The sequence below is a fragment of the Podarcis tiliguerta genome (assembly GCF_965153285.1).
Source record: "Podarcis tiliguerta genome assembly, chromosome: 2".
Taxonomy (NCBI): Eukaryota; Metazoa; Chordata; class Lepidosauria; order Squamata; family Lacertidae; genus Podarcis; species Podarcis tiliguerta.
The window spans coordinates 104,189,690-104,203,446 of NC_139535.1; the positions used below are offsets into that span (position 1 = coordinate 104,189,690).

General features: G+C 42.3%; 1 long non-coding RNA gene across 1 annotated transcript in view; it reads left to right on the forward strand.

The window, feature by feature from the left end:
* The window catches only part of LOC310671802, a 272,660-nt gene that overhangs the window by 192,870 nt on the left and 66,033 nt on the right, over positions 1–13,757 (forward strand). The gene's annotated exons all lie outside the window — the stretch shown is intronic.

Consider the following 13,757-nt stretch of genomic DNA (forward strand, 5'->3'; position numbering starts at 1 on the left):
TTCTTGCTACTAGCTTGTAAAATTCTATTTCTGAAATCCAAAGAATTAAAAGAGACTAAACAGTCCGCCGGCCAGTTATTTGCTTTTGCTACATGAGATTTGACTCTGAATGCTTTTTCTATTTTTTGTGCTACTTCTGCTTCTTCTAGGTCTAACCAAGCTGCTAGCTCTTTTGAGATTTTTTTCTCAATTATTTCCTCTGCGTTCTCTGTTAGTCCTCTGAATCTTAGGGTATTCTCCCTTCTCTGCATTTGCAACATCGCAATAGAGTCCAAAGTTGAATCCTGCTGCGCTTTCAGATCTGCTGTTTCTTTCCTTATCTTATCGCATTCCCTTTTCAACTCTCTATTTTCATTTTGTAGTTTTTTCTGAGCTTCCTCTAGGTTCTGTGTTTTACTTTTAAGGTCTAGCACTATTTTCGTCAGTTCTGAATTTTTTTGTACTAAATTGTTGACCTGAGTTGATAACTCAGCTGCTATTTTCACATTTTCATCTATTTTAACTCCCATTGAGATAAGTTTTTCCTCTGTTGCTTTTGCCTTTTCATTTACATTATTTTTTAAATCTTGGATATCTTTCTTCAAACTTAAAATTAATTCTCTCATATCTAGTTGTTGATCCATGTCACTTACAGAAGTTCTTCTGGTTTGTGAAGCTGAAACTGCCGCAGAGCCTGACACAGTTGATTTTTTACCATACATCACTAAGAAGTTCAATTAGCTCACTAGGTAGTTTGTTCTCTTTCTGTCTTACAGCTTGGATATCAATTAAATTCAATCTTTCTTGATACATTCGTGACAGTATTTTCAATGTGATAGTTAATGAATATTAATTAAATTCAGTCTTTCTTAATACATTCACGACAATTTTACCAGTCTGATGATAATCTCCGGCCTATGTATCCACTAATTCTTTATATTCACCAATTTCACTAAATAAATTTTAAATTGATTTTGAACAATTATCTAATTAGTTACAGTCAGGCATCAATACCGCAATATCACAAATTCATCAGATCAAATAAATAAGATAAATGATTGCAATCCTTGCTTCACTTACTCATTCAGAGTGATAGGTCAAATATATAGATCTTTAAGCAGGTTAGCGGTTCAGTTAATCAGCACCTTGCAACAAAGCTAATGACATCTGATGCAAATATCAGCTGCATTAGCTACCAATAGATAGCAAAAGGCAAAGCAAAAAAAAAAAAAAAAAAAAAAAACAGAAACAAAAAAACACAAAACAAAACTGCACAAGTCGAAAACCACACAAAAAACACAACCAGAAAAACAACAGAATTGAAACAGAGAGACAAAACAAACAAAAACAAAAAGAAAAAGAAAAAAAACCCCAAAGAGAAAATTACAAAAGAAAGAAGCAAGGTAAAGAAAACAAGGAAAAGATGGGAGGGTAAGAAAAAAAAATAAATCAAGAAAAAGTAATAATAATAGTGCAATTTATAATTTGGAGGAAAATAAAGAGGGGAAAGAAAATATGAAAAGTATATATAAAAGTATATGTTAATAATTAGAAAAGAGCTGGGGAGTATTTCCAATTAACAATGTACAATGCAATAGTATTATGTGCTATTAAGTTCTCTCTAGATGTTACTCTTTCAGAGGCAACAGGAATGCTATTCCAGTAATGAGGTATAGGGTCTATAAAAATTTATGAAACCTTGTCTCTTTCAGCAGATTATGATGCAGCGCTTTAAGATCTTCATTAGTTGCAGATCTTGTAAAAATCCCTATAATTGTTCTTAGAAGTCTTATTGGAGGAATGTCTTTTTCAAAAGAGTGCAAAGGTGTTTTTTTTTCCCCCAGCTGATGTCGCTGTTTGAGTTGCTCCCTCTTTGCGACTTTCAACCCTCTTCTCAATCTGTGTGAGTCTATGGCAGACTTATGCAATTCACTTCCGTTCCTCAGCCAGGAAAATGCCGGACTAAGAAAATGTCGGAGTGCATGAGTCAGCAGAAGTACCCTTAGCCGTTGTTAAATTGATTTATACTCCGTTGAGTGTCCGTAGCAGTCTGCAGCCAAAAACAGAAATCCCCGGAAAGGAAAGATAGTAACACTTTGTGGGAGCAGAGAGGTGATGCTTATCAGTCTTGTGACAGTTTTATAACTTTGTAATCAATCACCCTCTCATTCACCGCCGTTCTCTGGGTGGGAGTCCCTGGTTTTTATGTTCCTTTTGCCAGCAGAAACAGACAGTTGAGAACTGGCTTTTGAACAACAGTTAATTTTGTAGTGAAGAGTTTGGAGACCTCTTTATAATTTCACCACTTGGGAAAGGTCTTTTATTATTATTATTTCTTCTTCATGACTTCTTGGTTTATTTCTGTCTCAACATTAATAAAGCCATTGGTATTCTTTTTGTTCATAACTCCAGCAGAAAAAAATGGCTAAAAACGTCCTTGGTATTAATGGAATAGACGTCTTTAAAAAAAAACAGTCTGATATAGCTTGTAAGTAAATCTTAGTCAGTTGCGAAAAGCCATTTAGGTTCAAACACTTTGTTTTAAGTTCAAACGCTTTGTTTTAATCGTAAATTAGCAAGTTCAGTAAGCAAAATAGGCTAATCGTTTAGGTTTGCTTCAGTTTGTTAGAAGTGTAGCCACAGACATACCCACGGACTCGAGCTTCTCATCAGCGGAGGGTTGCAGGAACTAGCACTGAAGAAGTTCTCCCCCTTCTCCCCCTTCTTGCTCTGCTTTTAAGAGCTTGAAAATGGTCTGGGGGTCCTCTTCTTCGTGCTGCAGCAACTCCATATCGCCTGGAATCTCCTCCCAAGGCTTCGGGGGTCAGCTTAGCCTTAGCTCCCCCTTCTAGCTCCGCTAATGAACGCGTACCTCCCGACCTTGGCAAAGTGGGAGAGACGCATCTGTCCGTGAGCAAAGACTACGCGGAAGTCCACCATTGTTTGTGTTCTAAGCAGGTGTTAGAGGCCTGATCCTGATCGATGCTGATCATGCCAGCGAATCAGTGATGACAGCGAACCAGTGATATCTTTTTCAGGGCACTTAGCACCAGCCGTTGCAGAGTTACAACTCTTGATGCTCCTGTAAGTCCAAGAACCATCACATGAAAAGATACTTGATTTTTCCCGGGTCATAACTGAATGCGGCCACTTCATTCCTTGGTTTTGCTGAAGTCTTATGACATTTTGGAAGCTCTCCAAAGACTGCATTACGCTGCCCAGAATAGTTCAAGAGCCCTTTGGGTGTATTCTAGACGAGGCAATCTAATGGATTTCTTCTAACTTTCTTTAAGGGGAAAAAGTCACTTTCACAGGGTTGAATGATAACCTTGCGGGAGCAAACGAGGGAAAGAAGACTGAAGCCATTGATGGGATGAAATGGCAGGGGAGCTGGCATGCGAGATCATGAGATATGGAAATGCGAGAGGCAGTGTTGGGCGTGTAAAAAGGGAGGAGAACTGTGGGCAGAACTGAACAGGTGGCAGAACTGAGGCTAGACGAAAGAGACCTGAATCAGTGAGAAAGGAAGATCAGAAAGGAAGGAGTTCTATATACATCAAACCGGGAGAGAACAAGGCTACAAGCCTAAGCACGCTTACACACAGTGGTCACAGGTAGGTAGCCGTGTTGGTCTGCTGTAGTCGAAACAAAATAAAAAAATTCTTTCCAGTAGCACCTTATAGGTGAAGGACCCCTGACCATTAGGTCCAGTTGTGGCCGACTCTGGGGTTGCGGCACTCATCTCGCTTTATTGGCCGAGGGAGCTGGTGTACAGCTTCCAGCTCATGTGGCCAGCATGACTAAGCCACTTCTGGAAAACCAGAGCAGCGTACGGAAACGCCGTTTACCTTCCCGCCGGAGCGGTACCTATTTATCTACTTGCACTTTGACATGCTTTCGAACTGCTAGGTTGACAGGAGCAGGGACCGAGCACCTTAGAGACCAACTAAGTTTGTTATTGGTATGAGCTTTTGTGTGCATGCACACTTATTCAGATGCACTGAAACAGAAGTCACCAGACCCTTATATATAGTGAGAGGGGAGGGGTAATAAGACAGGTACTTTGAGATCTTGTACAGAATGTCCTGGGAGACTGAAGTGTTCTCCTACTGGTTTCTGTGTCTTGTGATTCCTGATATCAGATTTATGCCCATTTATCCATATTGCACAAACAGGCCAAACCCTACACCAAAGGATAAATGGACCTAAATCTGATATCAGGAATCACAAGACACAGAAACCAGTAGGAGAACACTTCAGTCTCCCAGGACATTCTGTACAAGATCTCAAAGTACCTGTCTTATTACAAAAGAATTCCAGAAACAGATTGGAAAGAGAAGTTGCTGAATTACAACTTCTTACTAAACTGAAAACTATGGAGAGACCTGGTCTGAATAGAGATATTGGATTCTTGTCTCATTACACATGCTAAAGCTATTTTTGGTCATCTGCATACTATCCCATGCTTTTTCCTGTAGGACTAATTACAGTCGTTAACAGTCGTCAACAGGTTTAACACACCTATCAGCCAATCACCCATTCCCACCACCCTTCTGAGTAATACCCCACCCCACCCTCTCACTATATATAAGGGCCTGGTGACTTCTGTTTCAGTGTATCTGAAGAAGTGTGCATGCACACAAAAGCTCATACCAATAACAAACTTAGTTGGTCTCTAAGTTGCTACTGGAAGGAATTTTTCCATTTTGTTACACACAGTGGGACCAACTTCAGAGTCATGCATAAGATTATGTTGTAGGAGAACAAAGCAATACCTTTGCAGCAGGAGTTTAATGAACCTTTTTTTTCGTGTCTGCAATATATTGAAAAAGAGAGAGAAGAACCTAAGATATATTCTTAAGATTTTTATCCCAGCCAAGAGGCTCTCAAGGGGCAGTGAACACAACTGTATTGAAATGTGTGCATCACATCACAAATGTAATGTCAAAATCACAAACAGGAACGGCAAAAGCATGCCACAGCGGACACAACTGCACTGTAGAGCATACAAAAATGAGACTTTGGAGCAGAGGTGGAGGCTCTGTGGTGCCCCAGATGTTGCTATGCTACAGTGCCCTCCAGATGTTGGGCTATAACGCCCATCAGTCCCAGCCAGTAGAGCTTGTGGCTAAGGATGATATACAGGGTTAGGCCCCGTATACCTAAAATAGTGTCTCCATCCTCATCATCCAGCTTGGACACTGAGATCCAGCTCCAAGGGCCTTCTGGTGCTTCCCTCACTGTGAGAAGTGAAGCTACAGGGAACCAAGCAGAGGGTCTTCTCGGTAGTGGCACTTTGTAATGTCCTTCAGTCAAGGAGATGAGTAACTATATCACCTTTAGAAGACATCTGAAGGCAGACCTATTGTATTTTATGATGTCGAAAGCTGTTCAGAGTGGCTGGGACAACGCAGTCAGATGGGTGGGGTACATTATGATTATGATTATTATGGTTGTATTCCAGCAACATCTGGAGGGAACTGTGTTGGGTATCCCCATGGTACCATAATTCCCATCATCCCTTATCATGGTACTAATTCTTGTGTGTACAGTTTAAAACCAATCCTGAACCCCCCTACATTTAACCATCACCATTTATTTGCATAATGCCTTTCCATCATTAAACCATGTTTGTGTGTGTACACACACACACCAAAATCCAGTCACAATATACAACATAGTTTTTGTGATTATAAACAATAAACCAGGGTCTCCCAAACTTGGGTCTCCAGCTGTTTTTGGAGAAGAGGAGAAGGAGGAAGCACTAGGCGGGTGACGGCTGATGGACACAGTGTTTTTAGAAAGCATTCCAGACCCCCTCTCACCCAGAACCTGGCGAGCCTTGAAAGTAGGAGAGCAAAGAGCTCAAAGGCAGAGGGCACTTAGCAGCACCCATAGGAGAGACAATGAGAATGATGAATGCGGAAGTGGGAGAGATGGGGGTAGGGTGGATAGGACAACACCATTATCCAAGAGGCTGGGTTCTATAGCCTCTCTCTGTAAATACTGAATAAAAAACGGAAGGCAAGAAACATTTCCTTGTCTTTGTACATTCCTGGGCTACCAGCTGTGAGTCGCAGCATGACCCAAGGTGATGAGAGTCTAGTGTGGCTCTTTTCTTCTGCAATCATGACATTGTTTGTTGTGCATTGGATCCTGAGAATCTGATGGAGATTCAATAGGCACACATGGTGCCCCCTTTTTATTGCCTGTCCCATGCCAGGAAGTCTGCTGAATGTGCCTTACCTTCCACGTTGACGTTAAGACTGTGTTGCATGGTTGGTGGCTGTCCCGGGTGACTGGATGAAGAAGTTGAACAAGGAAAACCAATATCAACTCAAGCTTAGCTGGACTCATGGGAAGTGACGCATGAGTTTGAATGGCTCACCTGACTCACGTCCTCATATGTGACTATTCCCAACCATCCCAGTAATTATGGTCTTGGGACATAGTTGTGCTGTTGACCTCTCACCTGCTGGTTTCCCTGTTGAACTTGTCCAACAAGTTCTGTAAGCCCTCTTCCTCTTGCCGTTGGGTGCCATTCAACCCTGGCGCTGGGTGCAAGGGAAGAAAGCTCAGTTACAGGAAGAGGAACTGCTCAGATTTTAAATATCGGCATTGAGCTGGGAAAGGAAACAACACCCAATGAAAAGAAGGGAGCATCTTATGTAACAGTATTGCACATCTCTGGAAGTGCCCATATTTCATCCTTCTGTTGTAGAACTACCGATGGCTCGGGCAAGAAAATAACTGACTGAAAACTGAGAAGCAAGGGAAGATAATACACTGTGTTTTGGAGGGGAAATGGTTTGAATAGGAAAGACTATACACACATCCACAACCCTCTTCCATATGAGAACCTCATAGGGAAAGAGTTTTCTCTTTGCTGAAAGGATACGTAAGTAAGGTCAACTGGTTAAGTCCAGTTTAATTTGACTATGGGAGGCTTTCAGGCCAAGGGAGCCGGCGATTGTCCACAGACAATTCCAGGTCATGTGGCCAGCATGAATAAACTGCTCCTGGCATATGGAACACCATGACGAGTACCAGAGTTCACGAAAATGGTTTACCTTCCCGCCACAGTAGTGCCTATTTATCTACTTGTGCTGGTATGTTTTTGAACTGCTAGGTTGGCAGAAGCTGGGACAAAGCAGCAATCAACTGTATATAGCCAGGCCTTATGTTACAGCTGCATCTGTTCCAACTCTACAGACAGGGATTCTCACCTAAGAGATCTACAGCAAACCTTTTTGGAACTAAAATATCCGCCTGATGAAGTTAAACAACAGATCAACAAAGCCAGACTGATACCCAGAGAGAACTTGCTGCAAGACATATCCCAAAGAGAAAATAACAGAACACCACTAGTAATCACATACAGCTCCCAAGTTAAAACAGTTCAATGCATCACCAGAGATTTACAGCCTTTCCTAGACAATGACAATTCTCTTTCGCAAGCTCTGGGAGGAAGACCTTTCATTGCCTACAGACAGCCACCCAATCTTAAACAACCCCTCACCCACAATAATACAGCAACCAGACTTAACATGGACACTGGTACCAGAGCCTGCAATAAACCCCGATGCCAACTTTGCTGCCACAGACACCCAGACAACACCATCACTGAACCCAACAACATCAAACATACCATCTCAAGCCTATTTCATTGCTCATCTTCTAACATTGTGTATGACATCAAATGCCAACAGTGCCCTTCAGCTCTCTATATTGGACAAACAGGTCAAACCCTACACCAAAGGATAAATGGACATAAATCTGACATCAGGAATCACAAGACAGAGAACCAGTAGAACACTAGGAGAATCTCCCAGGACATTCAATACAGGATCTCAAAGCAGCTGTCTTATTACAAAAGAATTTCAGAAATAGACTTGAAAGAGAAGTTGCTGAATTACAACTTATTACTAAACTGAAAACTATGGAGAGACCTGGTCTGAATAGAGATATTGGATTCTTGTCTCATTACACATGCTAAAGCTATTTTTGGTCATCTGCATAATATCCCATGCTTTTTCCTGTAGAACTAATTGCAGTCATTAACAGTTGTCAACAGGTTTACCATACCCATTGAGTCAATCACCCACCTCCCACTACGCTTCTGAGAAAAACCTCACCTCACCCTCCCACTATATATAAGGGTCTGGTGACTTCCGTTTCAGTGTATCTGAAGAAGTGTGCATGCACACAAAAGCTTATACCCAGAACAAACTCAGTTGGTCTCTAAGGTGCTACTGGACAATTTTTAATGTTTTTTAAATTTTTATTTCGACTTCGTCAGACCAACATGGCTACCTACCTGAATGTAAAAGCAGCAGGGTTCATTGCATGGGTTCGAACTGCCAACCTTACAATCAGCAGGCCCAAGAGACTCAGTGGTTTAGACCACAGCGCCACCCGCGTCCCTAGTATGTCCCTACTAACAGCGTTGGTGGCTTCTGATGCAACAGCGCTAGTAACGCTGTTGCATCAGAAGCCACCAATCACTAGCTTAATCTCATGTCTATTTCCATGTCTAGCAACCAACACAACTCGCTCTAAGGAAATAGGTGAAGCTCACCTTCCTCTTCCAGGCCCTGAAGCAAAGACTCCAGAACAGATGGGGACACAGTGCTGAGCAATAGCCAGTGCAGCAACTGTTTGGAACTATAAATAAATGCAAGCAGAAAAAACAAAACAGGAAGGAAGGAAGGAAGGAGGGGAGGGAGGGAGAGAAAGAAGAGCAGGTCAACGGCAACGAAGGGCGAATCCAGACCGACATTATTTTCAATCACATACTGAAAATTCAGGGTGGGAAGTGACCGTTTATTGGAAAGTCTTGTACAGCATCAAGGCCACTTCCCCGAAATACCACTTTTTATTTGGGCAGTAAGGAAAGTGATGGGGAAATGTGCCATGAAGTGTGTGATAACACTGGCTTTTACCCATCATCTAACCTTCCCGCAAACAAATCAGAATGGCTGCTCAAGGAACGGGTTGTTCAGAAATGCCACGAGAAGGGAAGTTTAGGCCGGCACTTGCTCAGTTATAGTCTGTTCTCATGGCCACATTTTCATATGCATTCCCATCATCTGATGGTTGTCTCACTGGTTTACATAGTCTTTAATCAAACTAGCCACAGCATAGCAGTGAAATACAGAGGACTGTTGCTAGAAGGACTTAAAAGTGGACAATCATCCTTTCCATGCTATGCACACATTCATTTTCTTCATTTTCCTTTTGTCCCAATCTGCTGAAGTTGATTTTGCGAGATCTGGGGAATGTGACCAGATGGCAGTGCACTTAGTATGCACACCATGTAAGAAGAAGAAGAAGAAGAAGAAGAAGAAGAAGAAGAAGAAGAAGAAGAAGAAGAAGAAGAAGAAGTTGTAGCCCACCCATCTGGCTGGGTTCCCTCAGCCAGTCAGTTTATGTACAGAAACATAATAAAACATTTTTAAAAATCTCTATACAGAGTTGCCTTCAGATGTCTTCCAAAGGTTGTATTGTTATTTATCTTCTTGATATCTGCTGGGAGGGTGCCACTACTGAGAAGGCCCTCTGCCTGGTTCCCTGTAACTTCACTTCTCACAGTGAGAGAACTGCCAGAAGGCCCTTGGAGATGGATCTCTGTGTCTAGGCTGAATGATGGAAGTGGAGATGCTCCTTCAGGTATGCTGCAGCGCACCAGACTCTCTCTCACGACTGCTGTGGAAATGCTCCTTCATTCATTCTGCTGATACCCATCAACATACCCCCTAATCCTACTTTACAGTTTCTGGGAGTGAGCCCCAGCAGTGAAACAGATTTTGGAGCTATGCAGTGCTTCTAATTCACCTCCAGGGACCCAAACCATCTTGTTGATAAGCAAATAGTGGAATTTGCTGCCAAGGAGTGTGGTGGAGTCTCCTTCTTTGGAGGTCTTTAAGCAGAGGCTTGACAACCATATGTCAGGAGTGCTCTGATGGTGTTTCCTGCTTGGCAGGGGGTTGGACTCGATGGCCCTTGTGGTCTCTTCCAACTCTATGATTCTATGAAATAATCCTTGCCATCATCTCTCCTTAGCCTTCTTCTCAGTCTGCCCAGAAGTGATTAATGGATTTAAAATCTGCCACTGGTCTCCTGAAAACAGCCCCCAAACCACTGTGAATACTAAGCAGGAAAAAATGAGCAAGGGATTTAATATGAAAGACTTCAAAGGGCTTAAATTCAACGCTGGATCGTTTCCTCTTTAAAACTCTTCAGAAAAATTATGGAGGGTAGAACGGCTGCACATTACTAGACAAAAACATGCTGGGTTTTAGGAGCATCCCAGAATTTCATATTAATCATTTACATATCAGATATTTCATCTTCCTCCTCATTAGAAAATCTGCAGCGCTATGATTACTAGAGTGTCATGTAAAAGTTCACAGGGCAACAACTTCCAAGAACTGTCAATAGAACAGAGTTCTGCTTCCTGGGCCCTTGAGATGTGATGCATTTCATATACGTAACATTCCCTCCCATTCTTAGCACTGCACTCATAGCAAAAGAACAGAGCTAAGGGCAGAAACAGAAGAAGACAGCTTAGATGCTCCAGAGGGCAGAAGCAGAACCAGTTTCTTTCTTTCTTTCTTTGTTTAAATTTATTACTGGGAAATGATATATAATGAAATGAAAAGGATGTTTAAAATAAGGTTTGTAAAAAACCCCAGAAGCCTTTCTTCTGGGGATTATAGGGATAGAACTACCTAAATTGTATAGAAATAGCGGCAAGAATGTTACTTGCCCAAAAATGGAAAGAAGAAGAAGTCCCAGCAAAGGAAGAATGGATACAAAAACTTATGGAATATGCAGAAATATCAAAACTCACTGGAAGAATAAGGAATCAAGATAACAAACTTTTTAAATAAAATAATGGAAATAGTTTATTGAATATCTACAGATAAATTGTAAACAGATAAAAACACTGGCAGGATTATTGTAATAACCTGCAGCTATATAAGTGTGTGTGTGTGTATGATAAATGAGGAAGTTAAGTTAATTTGGATATGCAGAAGATAGTAAAAATAAATTCAAGGAACCGCAGAAAGAGGGGGAAGGAAGTCAAGTTTTCAAATGTCAACATGAATGTAAAATTAGTGAAATGTATATATATCTGAAAAGTATAAATTATATACAGCAAACAACAAGCAGTGAAACAAAAGCAGCAACAAAAGTCTTAAAAGCAATTCCAATACAGGTGCAGAATGGGACTAGGTGAATCAATGGATCGCAATGGCAAGGTAGCAGATTCTGGTTAAACGCTAGAAGTTAAGAGATGCTTTACAACAGAACAAATGCCTTTGGGTGTGTTGGGGGGGGGGTCTCCTTTCAAGCAGAGGCTGGCTTTGCAATTGCATCCAGCATTGAGCTGGGGGTGGGGGCTGTCCTGTATGATCTGAGACACTGGGCTGGTTTCACAGAACACGGGAAGCCAAACTACGATTTCTCCAGAGGGGAGATTGCAGCCACACTCCTCCACTTCTTAAAGTTAGCCAGTTGGGACTGTTCACCTTGGGAAAGTTTTTCTTTCTTTTCCCTTTTAAAAATAATGTTCATTTACTTGATTCACTCTCCCCCCTCCAAAAACACCTCTTTCTCACTGTGACACACTCCCTGTCTGCATGCCTGAAGCTGATGTAAAATAACAAACCACAAATCTGTGAACCATGGAGTGGATTGCATGGAAAGAATGACGATTCTGGTTGACTTCATGTGGAGCAGTGGTGAGAGTCAGCTGAACGGGCCTTCTGGAAATTGCTGGCCACTTGCCTCACTATTAAGTGAAAAAAGGAGAGAGGGAACGAGAGGAGGAGAGAGAGAGAGACAGACAGACAGACGGACAGACAGACAGAGAACCACGCTGCAAAGATCCATCCTGTATTATCAGCTAACAGATCTACTTTGAAGTAAGTCCTGATGGGTCCAATGGAACCTACTCCCACGTCAGCGTACAGGATTGCAGCTGAAAAGCATTCTAGTGGGTTATCGTTATTCTAAATGTTGCTGCCTCTTTTTTTCTGGCAAAAACGACGTGCTTGGTAACCCACCACTCCCGTGAACTAATTATATTCTGAAGCAAAGATCTGATTAATATGAAGAAGATATGGCAAGTGTGGGATGCGGGTGGCGCTGTGGGTTAAACCACAGAGCCTAGGACTTGCTGATCAGAAGGTTGGCGGTTCAAATCCCCACAACGGGGTGAGCTCCCGTTGTTCGGTCCCTGCTTCTGCCAACCTAGCAGTTCAAAAGCACGTCAAAGTGCAAGCAGATCAATAGGTACCGCTCTGGTGGGAAGGTAAACGGTGTTTCCGTGTGCTGCTCTGGTTCGCCAGAAGCGGCTTAGTCATGCTGGCCACATGACCTGTACGCCGGCTCCCTCGGCCAATAAAGTGAGATGAGCGCCGCAACCCCAGAGTCGGCCACGACTGGACCTAATGGTCAGGGGTCCCTTTACCTTTACCTATGGCAAGTGCGTTTTGGGGACTTCCTTTCCTTTTACAGCTTTCTGTTGGTTCAAACTTGTTCGTTTGGCAGCACAGATATATGTAGAACTGGGGATACGGTTATTTGCAGATTCATGAGCTTTGATGTGGACACAGAAGTCCCCTTGCTCCAATGGATTCCCTGTTAACTTCAATGGTGCTAATGTCTGTGCAAGTGCAAAGGGGTGTGTTGAGCTAACAACCTCTACTCCCCCTGAAGTGCACAAAAAAGGCACAGAGGATCTTTAGGGGATTGTGTGTAGCTGTTTTTCAGACACAACTGAATGAGGCTAGTGCTCATGATAGCTAATGACAGCTTTGCCCCAAATTTCGAAAACTTCATTTATCGAATCCAATCCAAATAATTTTATTGTGCTAGCCACTGGCCATGACAAATCTGAATCAAAAATTAACACAAGAAATAGGGGTGTTGTGCCACAAATAATAGTCTCTATTTAGATCTCTGCGTCTCTCTTACAGTTCACTGCTATATTGCCCAGGGTCTTCTTTCTGATCTTTCTGGCTGCCAAAGCAAAAAGGGTGACTTTATGAGTCACTGAAGTGATTATATTGCTAAGAAGCCATTGGACATTCTCTGCTGGGGAGACACATCTTTCCTTTACAGACGGTAAGGTGAGAAATCGCCTTCTGGGTCCAATGTATAGTGGGCAATGTTGTAAATAGTGCAATATGTCTTCCAGCTGTGCTTACCTACATATTCAGAGCCTGTCCTCGAAAGATTCCATCAATGGTGTCTCCGATTTTTTTTTACACATCACTCGGGAAGACTGCCGAACTAATGCCAGTGTACTGGAAGAAGCAAAGATCACCAGTGTCAAAGCAGAGATTCTTCAACATCAACTTTATTGGACTAGTCACGTTGTGCGGATGTTTGATTTTCATCTTCCAAAGCAACTACTCTATACTGAACTTAAAATTATGAAGCGTAATGCTGGTGGTCAACAAAAGAGGTTCAAAGACTCTCTCAAGGCAAATCTTAAAAAATGTAGTATAAACACCGACAACTGGGAAACACTGGCCTGCGAGTGCTCCAACTGGAGAACAGCCTTGACCAAAGATGTCATGGGCTTTGAAGACACTCGAACTCAGGACGAAAGGGAGAAACCTGCTAAGAGGAAGGCACACTTGGTCAACCCTCACCATGATCAACTCCCGCCCGGAAACCTATATCCCCACTGTGGAAGGACGTGTGGATCCAGAATTGGCCTTCGCAGTCACTTACAGACTCATTGTTAAAACCGTGTTCATGGA